Raw genomic sequence first — 17,662 nt, 5'->3', positions numbered from 1 at the left:
AGTGTCTCTATGCACGAAGAAGCGAGTGTGTGTGTGTGCAGAGAAGAGAGTGCAGGGCAGCAAGAGTGTCTCTGTGTATGCACGAAGCAGCGAGTGTGTGTGTGTGTGTGCAGAACAGCAAGGGGGGTGCAGGAAGCAGCGAGTGAGTGTGTCTGTGGGTGTGCAGAGCTGCAAGAGTGTGGGGGGGGTGCACGAAGCAGAGTCTGTGTGCGTGTGTAGAGCAGCGAGAGTGAGGGTCTGCGTGCACAGAGCAGTGAGAGAGTGAGGGGTACACGAAGCACCGAGAGTGTGTGAGTGTGTGTGTGTGTGTGTACGAAGCAGGACGAGTGAGTGGGTGAGTGTGTGTGTGTGCACGAAGCAGGAAGCGAAAGAACGTGCGCTTCGGCCGCCGTGAGAGGCGCGTGTGCGTGCGCGAAGCCGCCGGAGGGGATCCCGCCCCTGCCCCGGCGGCGAGGGGGGGTAGGGAGTGAAAGAGCGCGGGGGTAGACCGAGTTCTTTTGTTTTAAGAGGGAAAAAAAAAAAAAAAAAAAATCCTCAAGCGTTCCGAGGAAACCGGCTTTCTCGGGAAACGGCATCAATGCCCCCTTCCCGTGCAAACCACGAATAACAGCCGGGCTTTCGAAGTTGTGAGCAACTCGAGCTGTGACCCGCTCGTTGCTGCCCCGCTGCGATGCGGCCTCGCCCAGGCCCGGGCCCGGGGCCGCGGTGGTGCCGGGTTGCCAGGTGTGAGCCCTCCCCGCTGCTGCGCTTGGGGTGCTGCCCACGCCATCGGCGCTACCCAGCGTCTGGCAGAAGGGCATCCGGGAAACGCTGAAACGCATGAATATGGCAATGCCGAGGCCTGGGGGTTACGTTGTTTGTAAATAAAAAATGAGTAAGAAAACCTTCTCAAGGGCACAGACGTTCACGTCCTTGCGAATGAAACCCCGAGCTGCTTGTTTGCTCACAAGGAAAAAGGCCAAGAGTGACAGCGGTAGCGGAGTGAGGTGCCCTCGTAGTGCTCTGGTCCCACGAGGACCCTTCGCAGGAGACCTTCTGCCCACACACAAAGTGCCCAATGAAGCCTCAGCGAAGCAAGCACCGCAGAAAGGCAGAAACCAGCACAACTACCTGAAAGGAGGTTGTAAAGAGGAGGGAGCTGGCCTCTTCTCCCAAGCGACAGGGGACAGGACAAGAGGGAATGGCCTCAAGCTCCGCCAGGGGAGGTTTAGGCTGGACATTAGGAAAAAAATTTTCACAGAAAGGGTCATTGGGCACTGGCAGAGGCTGCCCAGGGAGGTGGTTGATTCACCTTCCCTGGAGGTGTTTAAGGGACAGGTGGATGAGGTGCTAAGGGGCATGGTTTAGTGTTTGATAGGAATGGTTGGACTCGATGATCCGGTGGGTCTCTTCCAACCTGGTTATTCTATGATTCTATGAACCCCGAGCCATCTAGTAAAAGCCCTTGGAAGCTGTACGCAGCAGAAGTCAGACGCTCTCTGTGTATTACTATATGGACTCACTTCCCAACGTGGCGTTGCGGCAGATGCGTTGGTAGCCAGCTCCTAGTGACCCAGCAAATTCCGTTTCTGCAGGCTAATAATGTTGAGCTGTGCCATTTTCAGAGTGGAGGTTTAATTTGCAGCTTGGTAATGGTTTCTGAATGGAGGAGCCAAAGAACAGAATAACCAGAGACGTGTGGGAGAGAAAGGGTTAGTGTTGTATTTGCACTGAAAATGAAACTTGCGCTTTGGCCCTTAAGCTTTAATTACATCAAGACTGCCTTCAAGTGAGACTTGGAAAAGGAACAGAGGTGTTGATAACAGTTGATAGGAAATACCAGACTATTTGCCTTTTCTCTTAGGTGATTTGAGGGCTGAAACGTCATTGAGTGTAATATCACTCAGCTTGCTTAATATTTTTCATGTGCACTCTCCTATTATGAGTCCTCACAGACAAGCCCCTGAGTGTTTAGAGCAAGCACTGTGGAGCTACTTTGAAATAAACTTCCAGCCTCTTTAAATGGATGCAGGATAAAGATCATTTACTCTAATCCTTCAAAACATGTATAAGTAGAGAAATAAATAATAGCGAAAGAAAATTAAAAGGCAAGTGAAAAATACAGGGGCAGGAAAAAGCATTTTTTTCAGGGCAAACTAAATAAAAGAGAAACATTGAAGCTTGGTGATACAAGAAAGCTTTTCTAGGTGGCAAGAGATATAGACCGTGGACACAACTGCATTCCTACACTGACAAATTATTTCCATCTCCAGCTGAAGAGACAAGGAGGAACACACTGGCATGATTCAGGTGAGCTTCTGAAACAGGTCAAGGATGAGCTGCAAGAAGACCCTTGGTTTCTTGGTTCTGAATACTTTGCTTTCACCAGTGGAGCCAACTACAAGATAATTCAAGACAAATTTGTGTGCATTCCTGCTGTTCTCAGGCACTGTGTGACTTTAAAGTGTACAAGCCTAACAGGTGCATAAAAATGCCCTGCAAAAATGTTATCAGAGATTCACTAAACATTCACATCCTCTTCTCAGAGCTTTTGCAGGGTATTGCGTTAATGCATAGTAACAATAAAAATATAAAAAGACCATGGAAATGACATTATAGCATTATAAGATTAATCCAATTCCAGTCAAATTAGATTATAATAAGAACTCTGTGTGCTAAAGACTATTAATGGGAACCTGTGTTTCAAAAGCCTCATCACCTTTGCGCGTGTTCTCCTCCCTGACCCCAATAATAAAAATAGCTTGGCATTTGCGAGAGTGCCCTTCTTCAGAGGACTTAACAAACACCCTCTGGTTTTTTGAGGAAAACGTGGGCCTCACTCCTGCATCAGTGAAGAAACTGAGGCGCAGGCGGAGCAGCTTTCAATACCTAGGGAGGCAGCCAGCCCTCCCTCAGGCTTGGCTCTGGCATTTCAAACTCCTGTGGTGGGGCTCTGACTCCCTGTGGATGTCTGTCCATCCACGTGGTTCATTCATGCCAGCTGAATGGGAATGAATGTCACAGTCGCCTCAAAGACAAAACCGTTTCAAGCCCAAGGTTGCTGCGAAGCAGCTTTCCAAGAAGACAGATCTGGGCTGCCTTGTACTCCCAACACAACTGAGTCATTCAGAAGCGCCGTTCTCAGCAGCAGCTGGATCATTTTGGTCCGGCTGTGCGGTTGCTCTTTGGCAGAGGGATCGCTGTAATAGCTGGAGGCAGGCAGGCGTGACTCAAGCGATGCTGATGATATACTCATTAGGTCGCAACCCACACCGCCGTCTTTCTTGTTGTTCAGTCACTGCCAGCAGTCTGCTTGAGCTTGCTTCCCCTTTGCTCGCCCTGGCAGGCAGGGGTAGAGGCCGACTGCCGGAGCTCACTCTCGGGGCAAAGGGGAAACAGTCCTGTGTGTTGCCATTTGCTGAGCTGCTCCAGACTCATACCAGGCCAGGGGTACTTTATTAGCCCTGCCTCTTCCAGCAGAAGTACAACCAATGTGTGCCTGCAGCTCATGCGAGAGGCGAGGCTGGGCGGCTGCTGTGTGGACCATCAGGGTAGATATCTCCCAAACCTCTGGGCTGCCAGAAGCTGCTGTAATACAACAGCTGTGACCCAGAGCTGTATCCTTTGCCCTAGGGAAGCAAAGTGATGTCAACATCCAGGCTTCCAACACACTGCTGACCCAGTGTGCACAGTCTTCCTGTGATCCACACATGGGGAGTGAAGTTAGACTCTTGTCTGGCCCTCAGAGGCCTCATTTGGCAGAAATGCAACATATGTACATCATGAAATAAGAATGCTAGTCGTTCTTTGGGACAAAACACTGCAGACCCTCAAGTACTGGGTCCAGTGAGTATTCATCCCACTCCTCTGATTAGCAGGCGGGGGAGGGAACAAGGCACAAGACAGGTTTGCAACCTTTATGTTTTGGAGCAGGCAGTAACCTGTGTGGGCAGTGGTAGCAGAGTACAGCAAAAAGGGGACTGGGCTTCAGCCAAGTAAGGTAGGAGTCTCCTGACTCCTCCGCAAGTCAGGAGGAGTGATTTCCTTCCCATGCGGGAGGAAAAGAAGTATGTGGGGGCAAAAAGAGGAGGGGGAGATGTAACTGCAGTGGCATGAGTGACACCATCCCTGAGGGCAGTGACTGGCCAGAGCTGGGAAACACTGTAAAATCATGTGTTACTCAGAAGCGTCGCAGGTGGGTGGGTAGGAGGTATGGGAGAAAATGCTTAAAAAAAAAAAGTCCTATGTGATATGCCCAAGATGATGCCACACAATCAACAGAACTCAGGGTCTTCTGGCTCCCCCAAGCCTGAAGATGTGTTGGGTCAAAGCTCCATTGCCACATTAGAAAAGGGAGAGGAGACAAGACACACCAAGTGAGGAGGAATGGCCAGAGCCATTTAGTTTAACAGAAGCATTGCCTAAAACATTTTCTCCAGACCTTATTTACACCGCAAAGTTTTGAACATCAGTTTTACCCGGAGGAAAAAGAAGATATTTATATTTAATGGCCAACATTTAAGCTCTTTTAAAATGAGCAGAGAGGTTGCAGTTGGAACAGAGAGAAAATCCTAACTGCCCTGGCACAAAGCAGCAGTGCTGCCATTGCAGGGAAGCTGTCATCTGTGAGGAACTATAGTGGGGGTTGGGGTTGAGCTCAGCCTAAATTGCACCCCAGGACAAGTATACCGGTCAACAGATGGCACCAAGGCAGTGCTCAAACAGCCTCTTGGATGTAAAGGAATCCCCATTTTCCTGCCCTGGGAAGAAGTATGAGGAGAGGGAGAAGGAGAGAGAACAAGAAAAAAACACGGTGTAAAGATAGATTGACAAAATTCCAGATTTTCAGGACATCTGTCAGCAAGCTCCAGAGTGTATGGCAGCTAATCCCTTTGCAGATTTTCTTTTAACTGTTGCTTGACAGAAGAGTATGCCAATTTTTTCATAAATGTCCCCATGTCTGAAGTTGCACTCCTCCTGAGGTTATGATCTATCTGCAAGGAAAAGCATTACACTGCCAGCTTGGGATATTACATTAGGGAAACATCTCGCTGAGAAACATGCAGCAGCTTCAAGCTTTGGAGTATGTGCATATCAAAAGATGTTTCCTGAAGATGAAGGTGGCCAGAGGCGAGACAACTATCTGACTAGATAACTTCAGTGCTCCCACCTTCAGCGCAGGGCAAAGGCAGCTCAGGGGAGAGGGCTGGTGCTGCAGGGCTGGGCTGGTGGTCAGCTCTGGCTTCAAACTTCTGCCAGAAAGCTGCAGAAATCCTCCTGCACATCCCCTCCAGACACAGCTGCAGCAGCACTGCAGCTTGCTGCACACTTGTGGATCTGCGAGAGTGAAGAACTAGAATCATGCAAAGCTTCATTTGTTCCTGATCTAATTCTCAGATGCTGTATTTTGTGGAGTTGAGCTGTTGCATCATTAATCTGTTAAGGGCAGGCAGAAAGCAGTCCGTAAGACTATTTTTCTATACTGCAGTGGTGAAATGTCTTGTTCCTGACATGGGGATGCACAAATTACAGGGGCAGAGCCTTTTGGTGACAAGAGGACAGGGCTCATTAAGCAGAGATGACACAAGCAAGGCCCCAGGTACTCCTCAGCAAGCTGCTGTAGGCTCTGCTCTGTGGCTAGCCAGGCCTGCAGCTGCTGCTGGGACCTTCTAAGCTTCTGTAGGCTCTGTCTGAAGTACACACAGGATGAACACATTGCTTTTCTGCTTTTTAATCCTACTCACCAAAATCAACCTCAAGTCCCAGTTCTGTGATGTTTGACGGTTAATTCAGGTCTCTCCACACTTTGAGCATCTGCCAGAATAAGGCAAGTGAGTAAAAGGTTGACTCCAAGCCTCATGATTACTGATAGAGCGGCAGTTTGTATTTGTTTTCTCCTTACTCCCTCCCTGTGAAGAAAAGTGACACAGAAAAATGGGCAAACAGACATTTCCATTATCAACTTTTTTTTTTTTTCCTGGTGGCAACCATCAAACAAATGAGTGTTTCAGCAGCAAAACAAAAAAAAAAATCACCTTTGCCAAATACACTTTTAGCCTCACATTCCACAAGACTTTAAGCTCCTGGTTGCATTTCACATTTTTCCACAGAGCCGTTGTGAGGAAAGAAAATCTATTTCCTGGCCCAGTCTAACAATGTGAGACAATTTGAGTGTGTCTGAATTTTTTCTAATCACTCCTGGGAACTATACAAAAAAACCAAACAAACAAATAAAAAAACCCCCACAGTCTCTCAGCTGCTGTCATTTATCTTAAATAACTTCTTTCATCCAGTCAGATATGATAAGTGCTTTGATTGTTACTCTGCAAGAAATACGTAATCATTATGTTTCAGAGTCCACACCTTCATTTCTGTGATTGAAGCCAGTTCATACCTCTCTTAATACTGGCCTGACAGCAAGACAACAGCTGATATTGGAAGACAGCAGCAATTCTGCTTGAATTTTGCTGTGGGTGTTGGTCGCTTTTATGTAATAACTAAATTATTTGGGACTCATCTAGGAGGGAGAAGTCCAGGACACTGTGCCCTTTCTCCCAGGATTGCTTTGCATTTCACATTTAAGAATAATTATATAAATCCTAAAATATTCATGACAGTGGGAATGAAAGCCCAGGAGTTTCACCTTCTACCGAGGCTCCTGAATGTTAAATTTTGAGACTTGCTCCCTTGTTCATCCCCTCCACCAGCTTGTTCTCTTTCTCCCCCAGCATTTCATCTCCCACTCGCAAGAAGCACACCTCCATGGGGCCAGCATTCTCAAAGACAGCAGGCTTTGCTATCTCACTTCCAAACCAAACTAAAAGCACATAGCACCGGCAGTCACATACCTGCCTTCAACACAAGCACAGACAATGAATGGCTTCTCTGCTACACTATAAATGACTCATCACCTCAGACTTTTCAGCTCCCAGAGTTTCCCAAGGGAGGCAACAGGTTTTGTGCATTAGTGCTGCAGCCAGGTATTTTAAATTAATGCACCAGCAAAGCAAACACTGCGCCTTCTCCTTGCAGTGAGCTTGCCCAAGCATCCCTGTGCTACCCTTACAACAATAGACAAGGCAGGCCTGCAGATGCAAAAGCAAACCTATGCCTCTAGAACAAAGTGGAGTCAAAAGCTGTTTCTGGGGAACTAGGAATTCCTCTCTCGCCCTTCTCTTTACTGTCATCCCTGCAAAGTCTGTGCCAACAAGAAACTTTTGTGAGCATGAAGGTGCTGGTTTTGTGTGGAGCAGGGGTGAGCTTGGTTCACCACTTTGTATTTTGTCCACCTGACAACGCCTTGCACCCCCAGAGGCATCATGCCTGGGGGAGGTGAAGGGGGCATCCTACTCCAGGGCTTTCCCAGTCCTTTTGGCCGAGCCTGCCAATAACATGCCCACGAAACTTCAATGTCTGTTATGGTTTTGTGCCAATTCTTCACTTCCCGATGCCATTCACTTGTCTGCTGAGAATAGCTCCTCTGCCACATGGGTGACATGTATTTACTGCTCAAGAATGAGGCAAAAATAACTTCCCATGACTGAGAGCTTGCTTGGTGTCATCCTCCCCTACACCCTGTCACTTCTACACAGAGGCCCTGGCCACTGGGAGGAGGGAGCCCAGGCAGCCTTCTGCTGCTGCTCTTGCCACACTCTGCCTCCTGTCCTGGCAGAGGCTGCATGGCTGGAGATGAGACGGGCGCAGGGTGAAGCTGGGAGAAGAGGCAACAGGTTTTCAGGATGCTTATTGCCAGGCAGATTTGCTGTCCTCAGCAATCTGCTGCCTGAAAGAAACTGCTGTGACTAAAGCTGGCCCTGATACAGATGGTTACCAAATCCTAGGAATATCATCTTACTCCCACTTCGCCCTGATGGAAAACACAGCTCAAGGGACAGAGCAGGAGGGAACTGAGGTCATGGGTTCCCCTGAGGCAGGACCTGCTTGTGGCACCCTCACAAACACCCAGGGGATGCTGGCTTTGACTTGCTGTTGGCCAAATCACCCTGTCCAGCCAGTGTGGACAGGTTTTAATCTGCAGCGCTAGAACCGTCCAGATCATCCCGCCCACGTGGAGATGTGATTTACAGCAGGGCTGCAAACTGAAAATCTGAAATGTTGCTCCAGTAAAACATATGCCAGATTCCCTTGCTAACCTCCCTTGACAGATAAGCTGTAGCAGAGCCTTCTTCCCAGGGGAGAAGGGGAACTGTCACTTGCCCTAAAAAGGCTTCTGGCTTCAGCCAGTGGAGTTCATCAGCTGCTTTTCAAGAAGTTCCGTTTGCTCTGCTTTGTTTTCTTTTAAGTACGGTTTGAATTCCTCTGTAGACACACGTTTCAAGCCAGAGCTAACACTACAATGGGCAACCGGAGCTGAGGAAGAAGTGTCATCTGCTGTGTGTCTGCCAGCACCAGCCCCCACCCCAGGAGGTACAACAGAAATGTCAGCATGACCCCTGTGCTCTGACTTCAGCTTTTCTCCTGGCTTGTATTAGGATTATCAGCTAGCTACTGCATCCCTCCTCACCTTGATTTCCACCCTAGCAGGAAAAAGTAACACTCACTGTAGTGTTTCATCCATTTTACAGCAAGCACCCCTGCCAGAAAAGGAATTGCTGCCAGTACACGCACTAGCACTTGGACCAGGATGCACGTACAAAGAGAAAGACTTCACCTGAGAGGCCTCAGCAAAGCCAAGAAAGATCAGATTTTATGTCATTGTACTCCTGAGACAAAAAAAAAAAAAATCGAGAAAAACTACCGAAAGCACTCTGGTAGAAATACAGCAAGATGAGATTTTTTTTTTCAAGTGTGCCACAGACTAATGAGAGGTCCTGAGAAGGAGCAAGGTAGGAGTTTTGCAACCTGGTTATAAGGTAGCTCCACTTTCACCTCAGCAGCAAAATACAACGGCGTTGTAATGCAAGCATGGTGTCATCATGTTATTTCCCAATTTTCACACATGGGATGGTCCTTAATGTTCATGAGAGGAAGATTCCTTGTACCAGCAGGATATGAATCAGCCTGTCTCTGGGGAATGGGGTGATTTTGGAAGATGTCATAGTCTCTGGGAGCAACAGCCATGGTCCAGGGTCACCATGCAGATAGGGTGGGAAAAGAAGAGGAAATGTCGTTATTCACAGTTATGGATTGGTAAGCAGATGGATGTGGATAGAGAAGCATAAAGAAGCCATGAAGCGACATTAGTCATCATGATTAAGCCACAAGAGTGTCTACATTTGCAGTTATTTAGTTTACTTGTTTGCAGACACACACAACAAGATCTTAAAGGAGATGCGAGAAGCGATGACAACAGAGTAGCGTGGATGTCCACAGAGGTCCCCGCCCTAGCAAGAATGGTCGTACAGGTACAACCCAATAATGTTTGTGCAAACAACTGTGAAGGGAAGGCCAGCATGGCTCCATGCCTCCCAAGTCGTTTGGAAAACAGCAGCCTAGGAACAGCTGAAGAGCTATGAAGGCATAGGAAGTCAAGGCAAATGAGAGGCAGTCAAAAAGCCAAGCACAAGAGGGATCACCCAGTCCAGCATCATTCTGAGGGGTGTCTGCAGAGCTCCTCTGTCAGGGCTGGAGGAAAGGGCATTGGCTATTATGAGATGTCAAGTGTGTAGATATGCATTTCAGCATGCAGTTGACTAGGGAAGATTGCATATCAGCCATGTCATACAAGACAAAGTTGTGTGGATGGGAAGACAGAAAGGCAGCCTTGGTACAAGGTACATGGTGGCCCTGTGTTCAGGCCATGTGGGGTGGGGTGGGGAGACTGTGAAAGGCATCAGTGGAGAGGACTGTTGACAAGAATGGGCAGGTGTTAGCATTGCTAAGCTTCAGCTTTTGACAGCCATCCATAAAAAAACTTCTTGGACTAAAGAAGATGGATGTAAAAGATGAGACACATGTTGACTTGCGTTCAGCGTAAAGGTAGTGGTTGGACTTTCATTGGTAGATAAGGCTGGGGAGCTGAGACTTGTCTTGTTCTACCCTCTCAAAGAGGCAAGAGAGTTGCTGGGGAAGGAAGGTGGCAACCTGAAGAGTAGCAGGTTTGCTTCATCTCCATGACAGTATTTCCACCTGAGGTATTCTGCATGGCCTGAAATGAAAGTGCCTATATTGAGAGAGAGCAGTAAAAATTAAAAACTAAAACAGTGGGATCCACAGCTCCATATTTTGTGTATCTTTTCCTGCCTCACATGTCAGTCAGCAGCAGCAAGAACAACGTGGAAAGAACACCTATCCTTCACCTTCAGCAGCCAGCAGTCCACCAACCCTCTTGCAGGACAGAACATGCACAAAATTTTGCAGGATGGGGCTTGGAACAGGATGTAGTGGGATACGTGTTAGGAAGGACTCATCACACTGACCTATCCCATTTGCAGCATGGACCTTGCAGTCCTGCCAGGCAGAAAGCAGCAGAACTAGGTAGAGCTTCCCAGAAGGGAAATTACAGTCCAAATATGTTTTCTTATAGGAAATCCAAAAGAAGAAGAAAGAAAAAAAAAAGAAGCCCTTATCTATATTTATAAGATGAAGCTTTTCCTACACGAATAAACCTCTTAACACATTTTTCTGGGCACTGAGGTTATATATTTAATAGGTTTTTCTGGTATCACTTAAAAGTAGATCACCACCATGCAATGACGCCTGCTGTACTCTTTTTCTGGCATCCTCACTAGCTCCCTTCACCCATGCCCCCAGTAACTAGAGCACCGCATGTTATTCTCACCAGACTGCAAGAAAGGATTTTTCCTTTACTTAGGAACTTTTGCTACAGAGCTGCTTGCTCAACTCCTTTTTTTGGCCCTCCATGCTTTCTTCTTTCCAACTTAACAAAGAATGGAGGAGACACTCTCCAGAAGAGAAGGGAAAGCACGTACCCCACGGAAACCTTCCTTCTAGCTCTTTATTAGCATTGTGGGGTCGCAGAAGCTATTCTGCCCTCAAGCACAGAACGTGGATGGCAGGAATGTGCACAGGCCTCCACTCAGCCCCAGTGCAAATGAGAGCCTGACCCTTTGTGCTGAGAGCAGTGTCTAACACCTTTCTTGCACCTTTACTGAAGTTTACAGAGCAATGGATAAACAAGTAACTGCCTTATCAGCATTCACAGTTTTTTCCACTCCCTACTCATTAACTACCTCCTTATCCAGAGAATAGCTCTCCAGGCCCAAGGAGCCCTGCCTATGCATCATTCCCCTGCTCTGGCGAGTGCTCCAGCACAAGGATCCCTTTGAGCAAGGCCCTGCAAATTACTGATGGACACATTAAAGTGTACACACCAGGTCCTGACGAAATGAACTTTACAAGGCTGTCTCACCCCTAAGCCAGTACTACTTTGGTTTCTTCCTTCCTCATCCCAGCAGTTCTGGGATTGCAATGCAAAGAGCAGACCATTTTTGCCATGGCAGAAGACTTTAGTAGGAAAGGAGTTAGCTTTAGGTAATCAATGAGAGACTGCATCTGTCGTGTTCAGGGCCAGCTCTGTGGAGTAAGTGCTTTGTAACCAGTACAATCCCGATTTCCACTTTTCAGACTTGGCATTTGTACTTTTGTCTAACCTTTCCCCTTTCTGCTGTGCTGTGGGAAGAAGTTTCATTTTGTTGTTTTATTGTCTTTCACCTCCTTATTAAATATAATAAGTTAAAACTGCTGCCTTTACAGCCATCTCTCAAGATGGAAGAAGTGAGTTACTGTGGTGTCACTCCTGTGTTCCTGACCTAGGAGAAGAAAAATTGTGGCACTGCTCTCTTTTGCCTCTGCAAGGAGTAAATATCTCACAGTGATTCTTAAGCTGTAGCTCACTGTAGACTCCTCTCTGTTTCCTCCATCCACTACCCACTGTTTAAGACAAAATAACTGCCTCTTCATCTCAAGAGATTTATCTATTCACTGTCATGCATGGACAGAAAAAACATTTCTTCCCCCGCAACAATGCAGCTAACTCTGGGGTAGAGCATGACAGCTATTTCACAGCACAGAAGGAGTGGCAGGGAAAATGCAGTTGTTTTTGCCTGCAGAGATAGAACAGCAGATTGGAATGGCAAAAACTGCAATTTAACTGGAACCTTGAGAAATCCTTCACGGTTTTCATAATTTAGCCCAAAGAAAAAAACCTGCCTATAAAGGCTGGATCACCGAAGCACAGGCTGACTCAAAGGGAAGGGTTCTGTTTAGAGAGGTACAACACTATCTACTATAGCACCCACATATTTCTTAGAAGTTTTTTCATCTACTTAGTGAGTAAGCCCATTTCTACTTACTTGTGAAACCAGGCAAGCTGAAAGGCAGGAGCATGAGGGTTGAAGGTGAAATAGGAAAGGTGTGGGTCTCTGCTCCTTCGCATGACCCAGATGCAGCTCACAAGGCAGCCATACCTTATCTGATTAGAGGGCATGATACTTGTGTCAGCTGATCACCAGGTAGGCATTAGCCAGCACTACCACTCCCCCAGCTACCATTTCCCTGACCAAACCTGCTCCATAATGAAAGCTTCAGCAGAACTTTGGCCCCACCACATCTGGTTTAGGGACTGCACCTGACTGAGAGCACAGTAAGGTACAGTGCCTCGGTATCTAAATGATTACCTCAATATAATTATGTGCTCAAGACACTGCAGATAATTTGGAGGTTCTGAGCAGGCAAAACGAAACCCTCTCTATGCTGCTAAGAGTGGAAGGTTAAGGCACAGGAGAGGTAAGTTAGTTAAGCAAAAATCAGCCTTCAACAAGATCTCATATATCAATGTCATTCATGTATACAGTAGTAACTAGAATAGATGTTCTGTGATTATCCTTAAGGAGGAATCCAGATAACAGCCCTGCATCATCCCTGCCTGCCGCTTTCATTCTCTTCTCATTCAGTGGGAGGCACACTGGGAATTACACACACAGACACATCTCTGCATGACACCAGGGTTCAGCAGGGGGAATATGCTCCTTGATTTCATACAGCACTGGGAGTCCCAGCTTCTATATAACTTGGAGGAGCACTGGATATCCTCACTCTTCCTGAAAACGTCTCTGTGGTCCCAGCCACCTTCAGCAGCCGGGAGGAGCAGGGTGGTAAATGTCTTTGCTGGAGCTAATTTTCCATGCGGTGTGCTTCCCTGCCCAGTAGCTTCATGCAGCACAGTATGAAACATCTACCTCCTGTGACAGCAAGGGAGCAGCTTGACATAAACACTCCACGCAACATCTCAGAGTTATCATCTCATTCCTGAGCATGGCTATTCTGCTTTTCATAACATAGTCCTGGCTCATATTCCCAGCTCTTTCATGTCAGCACAGGGCTGTGTGAGAACACTCCCAGGAAACAAAGCAAACGATCTAGGGATCTCTGGGGACACGGAGATGTTACAAACAAAATCTGAAGATTCAGAAAGGGAGACACCTCTCTGACTGCCAGAAATGAACTCTAGGGAGGATGCAGGATGTGACTTACAGTTACTTTCAAGCCACATGTGCCCTCTCTCCAGCCTTGGCCATATTTTTTATTTATTTACCTGGAAGTATTTTGCAGCAGAGGTCTCTGACTGAGTGAAAGAGGCTGGATCAGAAGTGAAAGAGTGACTGTTGCATTATGAAACATGCAGTCACAACAAGGGAATTAGATTTTGATCTGCTTGCTGAAGTTTGCTATTTCTACTCTGGTACCTAGTGGTCAATGTGTTGCCAACATCTGTATAACATCAAACATTTGCATCCATATGGAGAATGTATAATTAAAGCTTGCTGCATACAACTGTGAAAACTTTCTCATATCCTCCCTAAATTGCATTGCAATCCCTAGATGAGGGCTGGGAGCCAAAATGGAAAATGTCTGGCATAAATATTTAACTAACTTGAGATACGGATCCTAAACTATTAGCTAATTATTTTGTGCCAGCCATAAATGGCATCTGGTTCATTAGCACGGGACACACAAGGATGCTGCAGGTTGGACACATAAGTGGGAAATGAAACGTGACTCCATGCTAATTAATATTAATGAATGGATCGAGAACCAACATCTCTTTGAAAATATGAGCTCAACAGGAGCCCAAGTGTGATTCATTATGATTATTGCTGGGTTGACAACCATTACCAATCTCAGAAAAGCCTCCGTTTCATGTAGCTTCTCCTTGGGAAGGACTTAATTGGCTTCTGGAAGAAGTGAGTATGAACAGGGGAGGTGGTTTCAGACCAATCTGCAGGTATATGTTTGATTATTATCCTGGAATAGAAGTAATAGTAACAATTCCTTTTCAATGCATGTGTGAGGTTCCCTTGCATTGGTTGGCTTGCCGAGGCAATAGCTGTAGTCTGCTGTCAAAACCCTGCTGTACTTATTCCTATCCCTCCAAACAGAGTCTGCCCTTTCAGTCCTCAGTCCCTCTTCCTCCAGACTTGGTCCCTTATTCCCTAAACACCACACACTTTGCTACTGTTTCAGACTATCTTGTCAGCCAGCTAGCTAAGCTCTGCAAACCTGTACCTGAATTGAGTGGATTTCAACTGGGAAGGAGAAAGTTTGTTCTCTCTTTCACACAGTGTATCTCTGGGATGTTGTCAGCGTGGCAGTGGGAAAAGTCTGGACAGTTACCAGGACACTTTCCTTCCTTAGGTAATTTACGGCCAGGTGATAGGAATTGCCAAACATTTATTTTCCCTTCTTTCAAGTCTATGTGGATTGCTCGCTCTCCATTCCTAAGCCATTAACGGAAATGTTTGTCTTCATATGAAGAACATGAACAATCATCATTTGGTGGCCAGTTGCTTTGCTTAGCTATCATGTCTGTACATCACTTGGCTCTACCGCTGAGCACCTGTGCTGACAGAACTGCAGCTTTAGCAGGGCTCAAAAGGAAATACTAGCACCTCTTTCCTTAGTTAAGCCTGTTCAGTCAAGTCAAAGATCTCCAAGTTAGTTTCTGCCCCCAAAGCAGCTCCTGAACTTGCATTATTATATACGTTTGGGAAATGCATTGATTTTGTGGGCTGTATCAATCTTTTTGCTGCCTAAGGATTACCACTCATCCCATCATTCACCAACTGTTTCTCTGCTGTGTTCTCCATTTCTCAGTCAATTTTCTACTAACAGCCAACTAGTCCACCAGCTAATTTCCCTCTGGTTTTGAACAAACATCAGCAAAAATCAGCTGAGGCTGAAAAGCTGGTGCTGCTTTACAATATAATTTCCTGAATCAGGCATATCCAAAGACCCACTAGGACCAATCACGTATCTCCAGAAAGAGAAGACCACCATTGTTTCTGAAGCAGCATTACAGTTCCCATTAATACTACAGCTTTAACATTGCCACTCCTGCATTATCTTCATGAGTCTCTCAAGTCTTTGTAGAATCAGTCATGTCACTGAAGACTAACAGAGAGAGAGAGAGCAATCAATGTGTAACTTGTGTCATGGGCTTATAATGGAAATTGGAAACTGGATCTAGGAATCCTTCCCCAAGATAGTTCATCATGTCTTATGTCTTTATGTAAAAGCCTTATATTTGCTCCCATTTGCTGAAGACTGGATGGAAAACTGGGTTAACAAAAATGTAAAGAATCTCTCAATGCAGCAGAGACTGCTTCAGAGCCAAGCTTCCCTGGGGAAATAAATGATGAACAAAAACAAACAACAGCACAGCTCAAATGATTCCTCCCCTCACCACAGTCCTGAGATTTCATAATTGCTCCCTTCATGGCCATTTTGGTTTGTAATATGCAGAGTAAAGATTTCCATTATAGCTGTGTTTACTTAATCACTATAATTTTTTTTTTAAGTGAAGTTCAGGCTGTTGAAAGCACCAGCCTGCCAACCCCAAGGAAATTAGCCATCAGCTTGTTGCACTAGAAGCTGCTCTGCTGTGATCCTTAGCAAAAGGTCTGCTCCCAAGCAGTCTCTTGGTTCACCCACATTTGGCAGTGAGAAGGCTATTTAGCAAGTTAGGCCCTTTGCCTTATCAGGCAAGATAAGGAGGACTATTTTTTGTGTGGTTTTGTGTGTAAAAAAATCTGATTCTGGGAATGGGATGATCATGTGGACACCTGGGACTAGACTGACGTTCACCAGAGGGAAGCTGTACAACTGACAAATGCAGAATTCATTTCAGAAAACTGCAGGACATTGACTACATCTGCATCATAGTTTTTCCAGTGAGGTTACATTGAATATTCTCATCGTGCATAGCAGAATATCCTTGCATGAATATTTAATCATGCAGGGCAAATAGAAGTAGATTGAAATTCTAGGTGATGACAACTTTCAGGTGACCTGAGTCCAGATCAGAATTTATGATATCAGATGGAAAGGCTCCACCTCCCATTCTTGTTCTCCTGAGGCACCGATGCCCAAGTATGGGAACTGGGAAACACCTCGGCATTTATAAAAATAACAACAGGTACTACACAGGGGACTTGAGACAAACGGGGCAAACACATGTAAAGAGAGTCAATACCTGCAGCTGCTGGAACAAAGGCACTTCCTTGGCTGGGGTGTATGAGGTGTGCTGTCACTTGACAGAGTCGGCAACATCAATATTTTCTTGGCACTCTCATGGTTTCCAATACCTGAGATCACTGTGCTCAAAACCAAACCAGATTCCCATTGCCATTTTCATGCTGGATTGACCTGAGCTACTAGGCAAAGCAACCCCATGCTGTGTGTTTGTAAACTTTTCGGGAAGAAAAGATCTAGTCTCTGAAGCAAAACCCTGAAGATGGGCTTCCTTGACTCTAGTGGATGTAGGATCCCCAGTGGAGATCTCAGATTAGTCCAGTGGGCCTCCCTTACAAAGGCCTTTCTACACAGGGGCTCCACCCTCACCTTCCACACTTCCCAAAGTCTTTACAAATGAAAGAGAGATGGGAGAAGAGAAAAGGTGCACTTGGATTGGTGATGGGAGAGACTATAGACCAGCTCCATCATGATATCAGGTGCCCAAATCCCATAGAAACAACAGAAAGCAGACATGCAATTCCTTCTGTTCTGAAGCTGCTACAGCACTGGGACCTAGTGTATCATCGGGTAAAAGAGATGTACATTGCCAAGAAGATAGGGCATTAACAAGTTCATTCCTTTCAGTAGTCACAAGTGCAAATTCCTCTGTTTCCATGTTTAAATAACTCTCACTCGTTTCATACTTTTTGCTGACGGGGGCATTTCAGCAAGGTTGTCAGGCACCATGAATGGTCCCTGCATTGACAGCTCCGAGTATTATCTATATCTCTTGGTGGGAGAGATTTAGATTGTTCAATATTACCTCTGCTTGCAGAAACAAATCCACATGAAGTGCAGTTATCATGGCAAATTTTAGTGAACATGTTTACATCATGAAGAGGTGGAGGGGGATTCAGAAGAGATCTCACTGTACAGGCAACAGGCAGAGATCAGAAGAGCACCAAGTGGCCAGGTGGTGAGGGAATCTACTTCTGATTCACAATAGCAGTGATTGCAGTGAATAGGGAGAGTCTATGATTAAAGACATGTCTGGAAATAACAGTAATGATTTCCACTTGTATGCCTTTGATCAGACAATTTCACAGTATTGTATAAATGAAATCTTCCAGTATCTCTGTGAGGTTGGAAAGCCTTCTACTGACATGAACATGTCAGAAATAAATAGCAGCTGAATGGTGTTAGACAGATGATGGCTTAGATAATTCATCCTCTCTTGGAAGAAGAGCTT

The sequence above is a fragment of the Phaenicophaeus curvirostris genome, chromosome 1 (genome assembly GCF_032191515.1).
Source record: "Phaenicophaeus curvirostris isolate KB17595 chromosome 1, BPBGC_Pcur_1.0, whole genome shotgun sequence".
Taxonomy (NCBI): Eukaryota; Metazoa; Chordata; class Aves; order Cuculiformes; family Cuculidae; genus Phaenicophaeus; species Phaenicophaeus curvirostris.
This window is presented reverse-complemented; position numbering follows the sequence as displayed.